The sequence below is a fragment of the Podarcis pityusensis genome, assembly GCF_964106645.2.
Source record: "Podarcis pityusensis genome assembly, chromosome: 1".
Classification (NCBI taxonomy): Eukaryota; Metazoa; Chordata; class Lepidosauria; order Squamata; family Lacertidae; genus Podarcis; species Podarcis pityusensis.
In genome coordinates this window covers 109,825,852-109,841,720 of record NC_138028.1, presented here as the reverse complement: position 1 = coordinate 109,841,720, position 15,869 = coordinate 109,825,852, and the positions used below count along the sequence as shown (strand labels likewise).

Genomic DNA, 15,869 nt, shown 5'->3' with positions numbered 1-15,869 from the left:
GAAATGTGGTCTGCTTTTCGAAAGGGATTTCTCTCCTACTGGGCAAGGCTAGGCCAAAACCCACTGTTGTCTGAGGGTAGGCAACAAATGACACTCCCCAGCCAAGTAACTTAGTAGGTCTCATTTATAGTAGGTTTCATTTTATTGGATGGGCTTTGTTTTTATTGTTTTGCAAGTTGCCCTGTCTATTACAAGATCCTGATGATATGGTCGTTAAAACTACTACTACTACTACTACTACTACTACTACTACTACTCATAGCAGCAGTTTGGATAAGAATATTAATTATTTCTGTTCAATCTTTTTACATATGTCATGAAGCTGATTCCTTTTAAAAAAATTACTTTTAAAGCAGCATTCTATGATTTCATAGACGCGAGAACTAGAATCTAGCAACGTCGAAAAACTAATCCTGATGGGTCCACAAACAGCTCCGAACTCACCAGCAATTATAGAATGCCACCAGACAGGCCTGTTTGTGTGAACTGTTCACAGGCTGAAATCTGCATTTTCTCCTGTGTATTCCAAAATACGTTGTGCCCCTCTGAAAAGAAAATAATTGCTTTTGACAGTATTTGACTGGTTTGATTTGAGCAGGCTGTAATTACACAGTACTGATCAGGTTTCCATAGGGGGTTCCAAATTCAGGAATGAATAGCACAAACATGAGGGTTAATCACAAACAGATACAAACCAGATTCTCCCTCCCCAATTCTTAGTCCCTGCTTTTAGACAAATTCTTGCAGACTTTGGAACACACAGAACAGCAAATGTTGCGTGCTTGCTTACACTGGAGCAAGCCCCACTGAACTCAGTTACTTGCAGGAACATTTACATTGGATCAGGCTGCAGATCCACTATTTGTGTAGTTCATACTAGAAGCCATACTTCATAATTTACATGAAGTTTTAAAAGTTAGGTTCACACTTTCTGGCACATTTAATTGCCCTTTACTAGATGGTGACAGCAGAATGAGTTGCGGTCTCAGATATAATGTAGTCTGATTTTTGAAGGTGCTGCATAAGGCATAGCCCTAAACTTGAATCTTGCAAAAGCAACACATCTGATAGAGTTAACAAGAGACCACCTGAATAAAAGTGTTTCATCAAGTATTGTCATATTATCATAATCGTGGAAATCAGTTTCTTCTTGCTTATGTTCAGAAGTGGATTGAACCCAAACAGATTCCTGCAAATGACATTTACAGGGGCTTGCTGTAACTTCTAACCAGCTGATTTGGTATGGACTGAAAAATGTTCTTTGGTCCAGTGCTAGATGCTAACCAGCACCACTACTTTTTCAGTTATCTAAGGATGCTGGAAAATATTTTCTCAGTCAAGCATCAAGATCCATATACCCACTTGGGGTATTTTTTTAAAATGGAAATACAATTTGACAAATATACCTTGGACTGAAGCTAGTCAGAAATGAATTGAGGGCCATGGGTTTGATGTGCTAATCCCGTCCACCTCCAATTTCACCAAGTGAGTTAGAAACTCACATCTGTGGAGCACAGTTTGGAAGCTTGCTGTGGCAAGAAGCATGTCAAAATCAGCAACAAACAGTGCAGTTCTTTTCCAGTTGCACCAAACATTTATGCACCAGTTATTCTTGCAATAGGTGCTATGTGAATCTGCCACATACAGGATTCCATGCCTTTCATATTAAGGTAACAAAGGCCAAAGAAATACAAAACATTTCAGCTCTATCACTTAGAACAGTTTATGTGATGTGTTTTTAGTGTAGAAAAATTACAGTCAAGCCAGGAGGATTTCCCTACAGCCATTTCCTCTTAAACTCCAGATTAACTTTGTTTTCATATTTTACAATCTCCCTGTCAAACCACAGGAAAACGTCATTCCTTTTCCATTCCTGCATCCATATTTTTACCCCATATTTTTAGTTCTCTTCAGGAAATCACATCTTTCTCAATTCCTAGTAATATCACTTAAAGTAATATCACCTTAAATGTTGAAGTTTCAGAGTTGTGTAATTGGAAAGTAAGACAGGCAAAGCTGTTTTTAAAAAAAAGAGCTAACTCTGCTCAGATTTATTTTATGTTTGATTGACTGGGGAAATGACTTTCAGTTGACATCTGAGCCAACAAGTTAGCTGAAATAAAATTTTGCTTAATACCTTTGCATCAATAATCTAGGCACAGCACCATTGATTGAAAATGTCTGATCAATAGAGTATTACTGACTGCCTAACTGTAACTTTGCCAGACTTTTTTTGCTAATTCTGCTGATGAACTTTTTACCACTGCGTTTCAGGTTCACCATTTTTTTCTCTTTGAAATTCAATTTGCTCTTTTTGCTATTATTTAAGGAATTTACACATCCAATTGATTTCATTCTACCTGGTACAGTATGAGTGTCAGATATAAAAGACTGTGTTGGCCTGGTATAAAGCTTTTCTAATTCCCTAGGAGGTATATAAAAATAAATTACATAATTTCATAATAGTAAGAGAAAAACTATTTAGGTGCTACATATTCACAGAAATCATAGTACTAGAAAGACCTCATTTCGTCCAGTCTTTTTCCGCAATGCAGCCACCCTCACCCAATAGATCAATTCATTTACCCTGGTTGGAGATGTGAAGGGTATGCCAAGTCAGATTATTGACCCATTTACCCCATGGGTAACCAGTGTAATGTCTTCCAGATGCTGGACTACAACTTCCATCAGCCCCAGCCAGCATAGTCAACTGTCAAGGATAATGGAAGTTCTAGTCCAACAATATTTTGAGGGCATTACACTGGCTACTCCAGATCTAGGAGCAGCCCTCTAGGGCCTCAAGAGCATTTTCCTAAACCTGATACATGAGCCCCTTTAATCGGAGATGTCAGGAAGAGCACATGGATACCTCTTCAGACCTTCTTTGGGGATCTTGATGCTTCATGGAGTCACCACATCCACTCTAGGCATGCTAGTGATGTTATGTCACTACTCTAACCAGGAAGTTAGGGCAGTGGTAAGGAAAGTGTGGTTTGATTGTTTAGAAGAGGAGAAAAGAAAACCAGGGGGCAGAATGATAGATGATGTGGGAAAAGTGGTTGATAGATGTTGTCTCCCCTCTCCCATAACAGCAGTATCTCTGGTGTGGGACACCAGAGACAGTAGGTGTTTTGCCTTGGTAGAGAATAATGTGTTTGTGATTCAGAGGCTGTGATAGCAGCACACCATCCTTCTTCTGGCAGTTCATCTACCATTGATAGCTCTCATCTGTGGCTCCTAGAAGCTGTCAGCATGTGATAGTGGCCAGACCCTGGGTAATGGCTTTGACTGGTCAGCTAAACCAGGTGAGGGTAGTCTATGGGTCGGTGAGTTCGGGACTTGTCTATCCCTTGCATGCAAAGACAGGCTCCGGTGGATTGAGGAGGTGAGACCAATAGTAGGTCCAACAGTCAAGAAGGCAGTTTCTGCATGTGCTGTGAAATCAGCAGCAAATGGGGCTCATCAAACTGGGAAGGTAGCCCATCTAGGAGAAGGAAAATGCTGATCCTAAACCACTGCTGCCTTGCAGCTATACTCACTCATGAGAAAAAGGACAGGACAGAATCCCAGCAGAAGTGCTTTCCATATAAAGAGTGGTGTGAAACAGGACTGTATTCTTGTCTCAACTCCCTTTGGCTTATTCCTCTTCCTGGTGTTCTCATATACCTTCAGCTCAACTGAAGATGGTGTGTACTTTCATTCAAGGAGCAATGGGGATCTGTTCAACCTGGCACGTCTTTGTGCTAAGACAAACAGGTGGCAGGTCCTTAGCTGATAGATGTTGTTTGCAGATGACACAGCCTTGACAGCACTCTCTGGGGAAGCTCTGCTCATCAACCATTTTGCACAAGCCTGCAGGAAGTTTGGCCTTACCATCAGCCCGACAAAGACCAACATAGTGGGTCAGGACATCCCCAGCGCTCCAGGCATCAACACTGGTGACCACATGCTTGAGGGGGTAGGCAATTTTGTCTACCTGGGTTCCACCATAACCAACAACCTCTCCATTAACACTAAGCTGGACAAGCATACTGGCAAGGCAGCTACAGCAATGCCTCGCCTCTCCAAGAGGGTATGGAAAAATGTGGTGCTTACTGCCTGGAGACAGGCAGTCAGGTTGTGCATCCATAGCAATGACCAAAGAGGAATGACCTCTAGGAGGAACACAGAGAGAAGAAACGCCATGGTACATCTGCAGCAACACAAACAGATGCCTTCGTCTGCCCCAGCTGCAACAAAACAGGACTCTCGCCACAGTAGTTTAACTTAATCCTCAAAAGTTCACTCCTCCATTGTCACCCAAGACAGATGCATGCAAATGATTTCACGTTCATTGCTTGCAAAAATATGTATGCACCTGGCATAGATGATATACTTGATGAGAGGAAGAATGTTCTTTCAGCTAACCAGCCTCTATCCCCTATTCCTCCCCACATTTTCCAGTTATTGGTATGATTTAAATATCTGCAGGACTGAATGTATTCCACATAGTCTGTGGAATTGCCTGAGATTACATAAATCATAGCTGGAAATCAGTCCGATTATCGCCAGTCTTTTATGGGGAGGTGAAGAAATACAGACATCACTGAAATGGACTTTAATAAATAAATTTATTACAAGATAATTGGGCATTTAATAGTTACATGAAAAAAACTCATCCATATTTCACAACCCCATGTCAAAGTATGTCTGACTAGAATATCTGAAGCTCTCAGGAGCATCCACATTAAAAGACTGAATAGAAATCATAAACTGTAAAATTAATGAAACCGTTATATATGAAGCCAGAAAGTGTGAAAAGCAACACAAAATTGGGCCCCTTGGGAGAAATTGTGGCTAGTACATGATCTGTAAAAGATTGGCTATACATTTCTGAAGGTTTTCTTTTTTTTAAGAAGTGATTATGTAAAATGGATATGCTACTTTTCCATTAAATAATCTGAGGTGATCGTTTAATCTGAAATACTGTCCCTTTGCTAATTGAAATAACCGAACATCATCTGTGTCAATCAAAGGGCCTCGGAATGCTTCATGAATGGAAAAGCTGTAAAGTCTGTTGCAAATCCCTTTCACATCTTTATCAAGCTTTCATTGATTTCACCAGGCCTTGCTTCTAAGTCCATGGTTGCATGATGTACTACAGTGAATTTCGATGGAAATTTGGTGACTGCCAGTAGATTTGACCATCACTTAAGCAGGATTGGCCACTTTCACAAAAATGTGTCCAAAATGTGAGGGATCATGTATCTTTTTACAAAATACATTTGGAACTGAATGTTGATATTAATCACATTTTGGACATTCATACCCACCAGGAGCTGTGCATTCACAATTGGGGGTCCAATTCTGTGGAACTCTCTCCCAGCTGCTATCAGATAATAGAGAGTCCCCTCTCTATTAAAACTTTGGCACTTACCAAAAAGGTTTTTAAAAAAAATAAAAATCAGCAGGCATTTAAAGTCATTTCTGATTTTATAGTTCATTTTTAACTGATTCTATTTCTATATTACTTGTTAAGCTTACTATATACTACTTAGAGATTATTGTAATTAAGTGATATATAAAGGGTCATAAAACACACATAGAGGAGAATCCATAAATGGAATGTGGAATAGCCAATCAGAGGCCATAATGGCTGGGAATGTCCTCTAGGCTTCAGCATGTGTCTGTGAGTTTGCTGACAAGTTCAAAGAGGACGGGATGTGCATGGCAGTTAAGCTGAATAAGAGGTGTGTATGGCTTTGTTGTTGTTTTTTAAAATAATTTTTATTATAGGTTTTCTTAGGATACAAAAGTATGTGCATTGTCTCTTTTAGGTTTTTAGCATGTCATATTGTAGTTTCACATCTCTGCCCACATTTGCTGTGCTGAAAGTTAGACCCCGTTCCCGTAATTGTTTGAGCCCACACTCAGTGTGTGAATGGCTTTGTTTTTCTAGAAACACTACCATTTTTAAAAACTGGTGTCTATCAGCATGCTGGTGCCACATATTGAATTAAAGCTTCAATAAGTCATCCAGTCTAAGTCTACAATAATTGATAAAGTGGCATTTTCATAGTGAATCAAGCTGCATTCATTAGGCAAAGCACTGGCTTCCTTAAAACATTTTAATAGAAAAATGAATCTAATAATTATGGGGGAAACACCATCAATTTTATATTTTGTGAGAAGGTGGCCAGAGACCTTTTTCGAATGGAATGAAATAAAGAATCATCTTTGATTTTAGGAATTATACCATCACTCTGATCCAGTTGTTTCTTGAGGAGCAGAAGGGCGCACACCTGTCTTGCAGTGGTTTCTTCATTCACCTTAATAGTAGAATAAACAACGAGCACACAGGGATGGGAACAGAGAAAATCACCTTCCATTAAAGTGAACATGGAAGCTCTGCCATGCACATGTATAGATTCATGGATTGGGGGGCTATCCATCCTTTTTATTATTTCAGCAAGCTTTTTACTTTTTTGTGACCTCATGCTTCTACATTCTTTAATGGACTATGCTGGTGCTTTTAAATAGGTATGTTTTCTTGCTGCTGTTTTAGTATTTAATGCAGCTTTTAAATTTCATGTTTTTGATTGTATTGTTTTAAGCTTTTATAAGGTGCTTTGGATGTTTTCAAGAAAAAAGCAAAAGCAAAAAAGCATACATTTGTGTGACAAAGGGCCATTCACAACCAACTTTCAGTTGTGTTGGAGGGGGCAGGTAACCTGCCTGACAGAGAACAACCCTCCACTTGAATGACCAGCCCTCTGTTTGAATTGCTGGCCTGTCTAAGTCTAATTTAAAGATCAAGGACTATATGAAGGAAGAGTAGGAGGGGCCTTGACATTACCCACCAACACCTGAACAGCAGACTAAGCAGGGCACACAGGTCATCTGGTTCCTGTTATGAGGAGATGCATTGCATTTCCATTTAAATGATCGTAATTATTTCTAATTTGTTGTCTATATATAAATTATGCAAACAATATGTGAATCTTTGCCCACTTTTTCCTCCTTTTGGAAGATGCATTAAGTGGCTGTTCTAAGCTGGTTTCAGCAGGGCTCTGCTGGGTACAGTCATCAATGAATCGAACTCTGTTCAGTATTCATGGGCAAGATGGGCAATGTATGGTGAGAAGCTGGATCATTGTAAAAGGCAGTGAGACTCTAGTACTCAGCAATGGGCAGGAATTGCAGAGCTTTCCAAACACAAGATAAATCTAGAGTGTGCCCAGTCTTAAAAATGCATATAATTGTTGGCTATATCCTACAGTAATGTCAATGACATGATCTCTATTGTACTACACAAGCGTAATTGATGGCTATAATTAACATCGGGTCACACTTGCCTATCTTGTATTCAAAGAGTTGTCTTTAGAGTATCATTTTATTGGCAATGTGTTTGTGCCAAAAATATGCATCTCAGATATATGGCCATGGAGTCATGCTGGTGAGTTTGTAATCTACAAATGCCCTTCAGACAGATTCCTCTCTCTGAGGTGACCCACACTTACCCTGATCTGTCTATCTACAAATACAGGGGGGCCCAGAGACTTTCGGCCTCTTATGCCCACTAAATAGCAGGAAGCATAAAAGGGGGTGTGCTGTAATATTCTCCTTAACAGTGGGGTGGGAGGGTGAGGGTTATGAGAGTAGCAGTGTATGCAGAACTTGTTGCTGTGTGTGAACAACTTGGGATTAATTCTTTGAGCCTTTCACATGTACAAGTTGACCTGTTAGACACAAGAGATGCTGCACCCCTCTCTTTACACCAATTTGTTTTAATAGTAATTTGACTGAAAACTATACAAATTGACATTTGTGTTGAGGATCACAGTTCTCCTTTAGGCTCTTGCAATTAACATTTCCCAAATTGGGTGCGATGAAGTGCACCACTTTTTGATTATCATGTAGCTTTGAAAGGATGGTTGGTTCTTCAAGAAAAGATTTTGCCAACCTGGTGCCCGCCTACCCCCCAGATGTTTAATGAATTAGGAAGGGAACAGGGATAGAGAGGAGGAAAACCCTGCTATCTGAGTTCTAACAACATGAGATTTCAACCTGTCTCGAATTTCCCTCAGTGTTTTTTATTTGTTTAGTTTTTTTTAATATCATTTTGAAGCTTCAGATTGGGAAGAGATGCTGACACCATGGAAATAAGGTGAGCAAGTTATTTGTGTCTATGTGCAGCTGTTACCAGCCTCCAACCCACACCCAACCCTTTTGCTTTATCTCCCAAAGGATTGTAGGCAAAAAAAAAATTGACGCAGCGTGAACATTGCCCGAATGTTCAGTGCCAAGTCAGTGCAGAGTTTAGAGTGAAGAGTCGAGGTCAGTACACATGAAAGAGGCCATTTTAATTTTATTTTCTCTGTGGCAGGCTCTAGGCACAAAACAATTTATCTGTAATTGCGGTTTGCCATGAGGATTTGGGGGATTTTCTTAACACCACAAAATTGGCTCCAGGACAGCAGTGCAGGATAGATGCTCCCAGATCCAAATTGCCATGCGGGATAACTATGGGATTGAAACAACATTAAACAGTGTGTGGTAGATACAGAACAACAGGTAGACCTAGCCAGGTCCCCAAAAAATTTAATTAGTGGAACTAGAAGATACTTGACTTCCAAATGCCATACATAGCTAATCTCGAAATACCAAAACAATGAAGGGCTTTCCCTTTGGCCCATTGTCAGGCCGCCGCCCCCGCCCCCCTTCAGCAATTCAGGAAGGCCATTATAGGAAGATACCTTACGAGGAGAGGAAATGTCCATGTAGCTCTGGGCAGCAGGAAACAACAGAGCATGCCCTTCTTCATTGCCAGTATTCTATAGACATTCGAACTAGGTTTATCCAAACCATCTTATATAAGTTTCCTGGGTGTTCAGAACAACACAACATCTCCCTATTACTACAGGACGAGAGCCCAGAAGTCACATATTCAGTCGCCAGATTTTGCGCTGCCATGATAGATATTCGACGGAGAATGGTCTATGCTACAATTCAATCCTAAACTGAAGGCCCATATTGTTAGATCCACACTTCTGAAGCCCACCCCATATAGCTGTGTTAACCGATCTTTTAATTTTTCTCATAAATTTTTACTGTTGTCTATGCTTAATTAAGTATCCGTATGTATATGTTTAAATCTACATTTGGTTCTTACTCCTATTTAATAATTATTCACTTAGATTCATACTGTTATGCTATTTATTTAGATGTTTTGCTTATGCTGGTCTATGACCATACTAAAGTACTTGACTTGACTTGACTGTGGGATTGGTGAGGATATGGTTTCTACAGCAAGACCACCAGCAAACCAATGAGCCTCTCTGCCAAACAGCTACTCTGCAAGTTGGTTAACATATTATTTCCTATATGAATTATTCCCCATGAAGTATCATGAAGTGATTTTTTAAAAAAACTTACATAAAAACAGTTACATATATAACAGCAATTACAACAATTGCATGTATAAAAACAATTACCTGTGTGTGTCAACAGCTCATACACATAAACTATTTACTCCTTTTTACTTATTTACACATATTCGACAAAAGAAGCCTCACCCCCTCTTAGTAACTAAGCTACTTAAATCCGATGGAGGCTCCACTTGAGCCAAAGAACTCCATTTAGAAGGTTTATTGAAAGAGGAATGTCTTTAGCAGGTGTCACACAAACAATAAAGAAGGTGCCTTTCTGATACAGAATGGGAGGGTGTTCCAAAGGGAGGGAGTGCCATCACACTAAGGCCCAATTCCAACATCATGAAGAACGAACCATCTGATAGGATGGCATTTGCAGAATCCCCTCTCCTGCAGAACCCAGACCCTGCAATCATCACCTGAAGCCCTTCTTGTGCCTCCTCCAGGAGAAGCCCAGAGGACAGCAACACAAGTATGGGCCTTTTCTGTAGTGGCTCTATGCTTGTGGGGTTCTCTCCCCCGAGAGGCTCACCTGCCGCCTTTTTCATATATCTTTAGGTGCCAGGCAAGAACACTCTTCTTATTGCAGGCCTTTGGCTAATTTAAAAAATATATGGTCCATCAAACTGCAGGGGGGATTTTTTTTTTGTTGGTTATTATGTTATGTATCTTTGTGTTTTTATATTGTAAACTGCCCTGTGATCCATGGATGAATTGCAGTATTGAAACAACAGCAGCAGCAACAACAACAACAACAACAGCAGTAACAACAGCAACAACAGCAACAACAACAACAACAATGTGGTGAAATTATCATTTATCATTGATATTTTATCGTTCTTATCGTTGCTTTAGTCCTGCTATGCTTTTGGCAGAACTGGCTAGTTTTACTGTGAATTTTGTATTTTAACATGTTCTGTATGAAAAATGTTTTTCTATTGTTTAGAACAGCCATGGTATTACCAGTGAAGGGCAGTAGAGAAATGGTTTTAGTAAATAAATATTGACTACTTTGACAGGTGGCAGCTTTCCAGGGCCCCAGGCAGAGAGAGGCCTTTCTTCTCACCTGATCTGTGAGATGGTACGGATTGAACCTGGGACCTTCTGCACACAAGGCATGGGCTATACCACTGAGCTCATTTGCCCTTAAACTGCTTTTCTGTATGTATATATTTTTATTAACCACAAATGGACTCAGTTTAGCTACTGGTTTTTCTTTCTTTCATTGCACAGCTGGTGTTGCAATCTGAATGACTGTATTATTTTTCTATTCCTCTATTAGCCCTTAAAATGTACAGAAAGCGCTTATATTTGGTGTCTCTTCTTTCTTCATTCTTGTTTTAAATGTAGTAGACCTTTCTTTGGCTTTGCAGAGTTCCTTCCAAGAAAAACTTTCAAATGATGCCTCTGACTAGTCCTTTATTCAGAACTCCAGAACTCTGCTCTGGATGGACAACTAATTCTCTCTCTGTGTGTGTTGCTCTCCTCGAAGTGACCCTACACACTCCACATCATGATTATTGAGCACTAATTTCTTAAAGCTGGAATAATTGAGAAAATGTCAGAAAGATACCAACCAAAAAACAAAGATCTATTTCGAAAGGGCACGCAACATGTTCATTTTTGTTTGATAGAATTGTCATAACAAATGAGGAAATATTCAAGGATTTTCAATTCTTAGTAATTTTCTGCTACCTTAAGATGATGTGACGATGTTGGCAAAATCACACTCTACATTTTTGTCTTTTGTTTTACTATGGCTTTATACGTTGTAATATCACTGAGACTGGGATTGCTGCAAGCCACTGAAAATAGTTGCAATAAAGATGGCACTCCATACGATCTTGGCATTATAAAATACAAAATGAAAAATAGCCCAAGTCAAGTATCAAGTATAGAATCCCCTACAGAAGAGCCAGCAAAAATACAAGTTTCCTGGCTTGCTTTCTTTTCCATTTTTGTTTTATGATAAATGAAAGTGATTGGACCTGCTCTAACACACAGTTACACTAGGCTACAATAACATTAAATGCAAGTACTAATAAATCTTCTATCTTGTGATTCCTTTTACCCTTTCCTTCCCCCTTCCCCCCACTGTAAATGATACGGTTGTTTCACCCGTATGCAACAACATGAACTAAGCTGGTAGGATTATATCAGTCCTCCCCACTGCCTATGGCAATCTTTTTGCTATCCCATTCAAAATTCAATTTAGTAAATACATTTCTTCCTTGAACACTATCATCAGTAGTGGCACTACCACTCACCCCATGGGCTTCCTAGAGGAGGTTAGGGATGCTGAGCAGCACCTCGGAAATGGAATGTGCTGCTTTACGAGGCATGTCTAATAGGAAGGGTATTTGGGGCCTCGGCAATGCCATGCGGAGGGGAGAGACTGGCACAACCATTTGGTAATCTGTACCTGCCAACTCTGTTCTTGTCAAGCACATGTTTGGGGTAGAAGATCAAGGCCCCTGTTGGTAATAAATCTGAGCCTTGCTCCTTTACTGACTTCATTCACATGCAGATTATTTTTAAAAAAACAGACTGTTGAACTATTAGTGATAGTGCCCCCCCTCAAATGCCCTTTGGTTTTGTATCGTCTGTATTATATAAATGTATTGTATGGTATTTGGGAATGGGGTTGCTTCATTTGTTTTGCTGTATTATTATTATTTTTAGAAGTAATCCACCCTGGGATCTTATGATGAAGGGTTGATGACTATTACTGTAAATAATAATGTTGGGGTGGTATATATACATGCATGTACGTGTGTGTGTGTGTGTGTGTGTGTGTGTGAATAGGTAGACAGATAGATAGAATATTGAATTTTCATTCCTTAACATTGTCAGAATTTTCTGTCTACAGTATGTATACACTTTGATTTCCCCTCGCCTACCCCATTCTAGTTTGGCAAAAATATGTTTTGTTTTGTTTTGTTTTGTTTTGTTTTGTTTTGTTTTGTTTTGTTTTGTTTTGTTTTAAGGATCTTCCCCCTCCCCTGACAAACAATAGAGAAAATGATTGTCCATTTTCTGTATACTTTATTGCTTTCACAAAGCAAACATAACAAACAGATACAGAACTCCCACCCAAAGAGCTGTTGGACAGAGCTAGGAGAGTGATCAATTGCTGGGATCCGGCCACCATAATAATGAGGAAGGAGGAGGGTGCACAGTGGCCGTTAACCCAAGATAATGATCGAGTGGTAGTATAGTAAACACACTCTGCATTCGTCCAGGAAATGTCATGTACACTGTATAATATAAAGGGAAGTGATCGAGCGTATAGATATACAAATACTGCCAGTGCCACCCAGCCTGGATGTGGCATAAAAGGAGCCTGATTAAGTAGTCTATGATAAACACATCATTGTAGTCTGGAAAGTATTAATATTTTTAGAGTCATTTAATTCACCACCACACTGAGTTCTTCTGTAACATTCCAATGTAGCATTTTTAAGGCTATGGGCATTCCATTCTTTTTCTTGTATCACAAGGTTGAGAGTGTCTTTGAAGGTCACATAGTACAGTCAGCTGCTCAGAAGTAGGATCTTCGATACAGCAAGGAAACACAATTGCAAGGCTGAAGTCTTCATCACAACGTCCAGCCCCTGTTGCATGAAACACCAACTCCCACACAAGACAAAGGAGAGCAAGTAAAGGCAACAAAATTCTGGAACCAGCCAACACCACACTGCTGTTGCAGAATTTTGGCAGTCCATTAAAATGGTCCACCCATGGCAGAAACAAAACTAACAACTCATTTATGGTCACTTTGGACAGTTTGTTTGTTTGTTTGTTTGTTTGTTTGTATTTATATCCCACCTTTTCCTCCAAGGTCCTATGATCCCTATCAACCATTCTGTAAGCAATGACCACACCCCTTTTTAACTCACACCTCCTCTTTATGTTTGGAGTGTGATTGGAAAGGTTCAGAGAAGTGTAGGTTGCAGGTTTTGGAAGGTCCTAGGTGATGACACTGACTATGGGACCACTCCCTCAGTAAGTCTACCTCCTCACTGCCATAATCACCTAAAGCTGCTGCACATCTTCCTCATCATTATTTCCACTACGCTGGCTGCCAGGGAAAAAAGCCAATGAGCAAGCAGGCAGTAGCATCTACTTCTCCTCATTCTCACCATCATTGTTGGCTAGAGTGACTGGTGGGTGAGCAAGCAAGCAGGCTGTAGTAGTGAAGGGGTAAAACAATTCCAGAGAGCTCTTTCAATGGACTCTATCTTAGATATCCAACCATGCTGATCCTTGATGTTTGCCCTGTTTCAGAAGCAGGTTGTGGGACATGTCAAAAATAAGAGCTTTCATATACAAGGCTGAGCCTCCATATGAAGGTTGGCCTTCTTACAATAATGCATTGGTTATCTGTTCCAAAATTGTGTTAACAAAAACCTGATTGTCACATCTGTTGCTACAAATGGTCAATGAAATAAAATATGTGAGTATGGAAGGAGTAGGAGAAAGGCAAATGGCTGTTCCTTTTTTCTTCTCTGGAACAGAAAACAAATTCTAAAGCTGAACTTGGCTTGGAGGAAATATAGTCTCTGAAAGGGAGCTCTGTTTTGTCCTACAATACAAAACCTATTAAATACTTGGTGTGGTGTGGTAAGATTTTGTCTGTCGCCTTTTCTATCCAAACACATGGGAAACAAGCTTAACAAAGTAAAGGGAAATGTGGGGTGGGGACTTTCAAAGCAAATGGATATTAATATTTTCCTATCAATACATAAAAGTGCACTCTTTTTTATGACTGCCGAAGATTCTGTGGTACTTAGGATTTTGAAAACCCTTTCAAAACTAAGGTCTCTTTGAAGTCAGAAGGTTTATAGTAATTAATGACATAATAAAAAAACGGAGTCAGGGTGATCTATGTCTCCTTGCTTCATGTTCCAAAATGTCTGTTGGCAAAGCCCGTATAACTATGCACTTTGTAAAGTTGCTGCAAGACCCCATTTTGAAAAGGAGAATGCCGGTAACCAAGCCCACTTGAACAACACTACAATCACATGCCAGTGGGCAATGTAAATGAAATAGTTACTTTGATAGCAACATGAATTTCACTTGCAAACTTCTAAGAGATGGTAATAAACAAAGGATAAAGAAAATGTTATTGAAATACTTAACTGGTGCTCTTACACACATGGACTTTAAAGGATTCCATGGGAGATTCTAAACTCTATATACATTTTTATGAAAATTTAAATGAATATCTGCCTAATCTCAAGTGCATTTGATTTCTAAAAGGACAATTTTGATGTTCCGTGTTGAATTATTAAGTAAAAATATTCAGTTATCAGATAGTTAATTAAGTGGAACTGACTGTATTCATTAAAATATTTGTTCCAAACAAATGTATTTAACATTCAGATATTATGCAGAATAGGTGACAATTGCATATCTCCATGGAGATCAATAATGGTATTCAGATCATTGTGTAAAGAGTCTGCAAGTTTAATGCAGAGAGAATGTCATTATTATTTCTCTCTTAATGATGGTCATTATGCGCAAACACTGATTGAATTCCATTTGTTACCTGCATTTGAGCTGAGAGGAATAATTACAATTTAAGTGTCTCCATTAAAATTCATAAAAGAATATGAATGCAAAAATTATACTTGAATCTGACAAAATATACTTTGAGGATATAAATTGTGTTTTCTGATAGGCCTCTTAAAAGTATTAAAAATAGCTTCATTTTAATAGGACAGCATATAAAGATCATGCATTATCACCTTTATGTTAATTCTCGTAATACATGACTAATACTAAAAAAAGTAAAGAAATTAACTTTGAAAAGTAGAAATTAACAAAACAATAGGCTGCTTGACTTCATGCATTTAGACTGAGGTTATAGTGTCCAAGTCTCACAGTACCCAACTCACTAGTTAATAGCTAGGTAACTAGTCTTTTTGGGGGCACTGTAAGAATTAATCCAGCCATCCTTTCTGTGGTCTGTTTCATTAGGGGATTCTTTTTTACATCAGTTAAATAGAATATCATTAGTGGAGCCATTTAAAATCCCCCCACCCCAACATACACATACACACTCACTCTCTCTCTCTCTCTCTCTCTCTCTCTCTCACACACACACACACACACACACACAGTGTGCTTTTCTCTGTTGCACCAGCTGCTTCCTGCCCAGCAAGCGCCATTGAAATACTTCTTATTAAGACTGAAGGCCCTGATTCTAAAGGCAGGTAACCAGCCTCTTGTGACTTCAGCTCCTCTTGGCATCCCACCGAGATGCTCAACACTTCACAGGACTGGGCCCTTAAGCCCTAATTAATAACTGTAGCTGTATTCCTGAGGGTCTGCTTAATGACCTATCTCCTGCTACAACAAAGGGAGATCTCTAGGCTTGCAGTCCTCCGCATCCCCGAGTTGGGGGAGCTGGGCCTTCCCTCAGAAGGGCAAAACAATACAGAGCTCTTCTCCAGT

General features: G+C 39.5%; 1 protein-coding gene across 5 annotated transcripts in view; it reads right to left on the bottom strand.

Moving 5' to 3' along the window:
- LOC308478964 (uncharacterized protein) overlaps nucleotides 1–15,869 on the bottom strand; it is a 425,355-nt gene that overhangs the window by 213,430 nt on the left and 196,056 nt on the right. For 2 of the 5 annotated variants that reach the window (XR_013987402.1, XR_013987403.1), the window contains exon 3: nucleotides 8,187–8,502. The exons of 2 other annotated variants lie outside the window; for them this stretch is intronic. The gene's annotated coding sequence lies outside the window, so the exon portion shown is untranslated. Of the gene's footprint in view, nucleotides 1–8,186; nucleotides 8,503–10,839; nucleotides 10,908–15,869 lie in introns of those variants that run through there. One more of the 5 variants, XR_013987404.1, reaches the window with a different exon arrangement.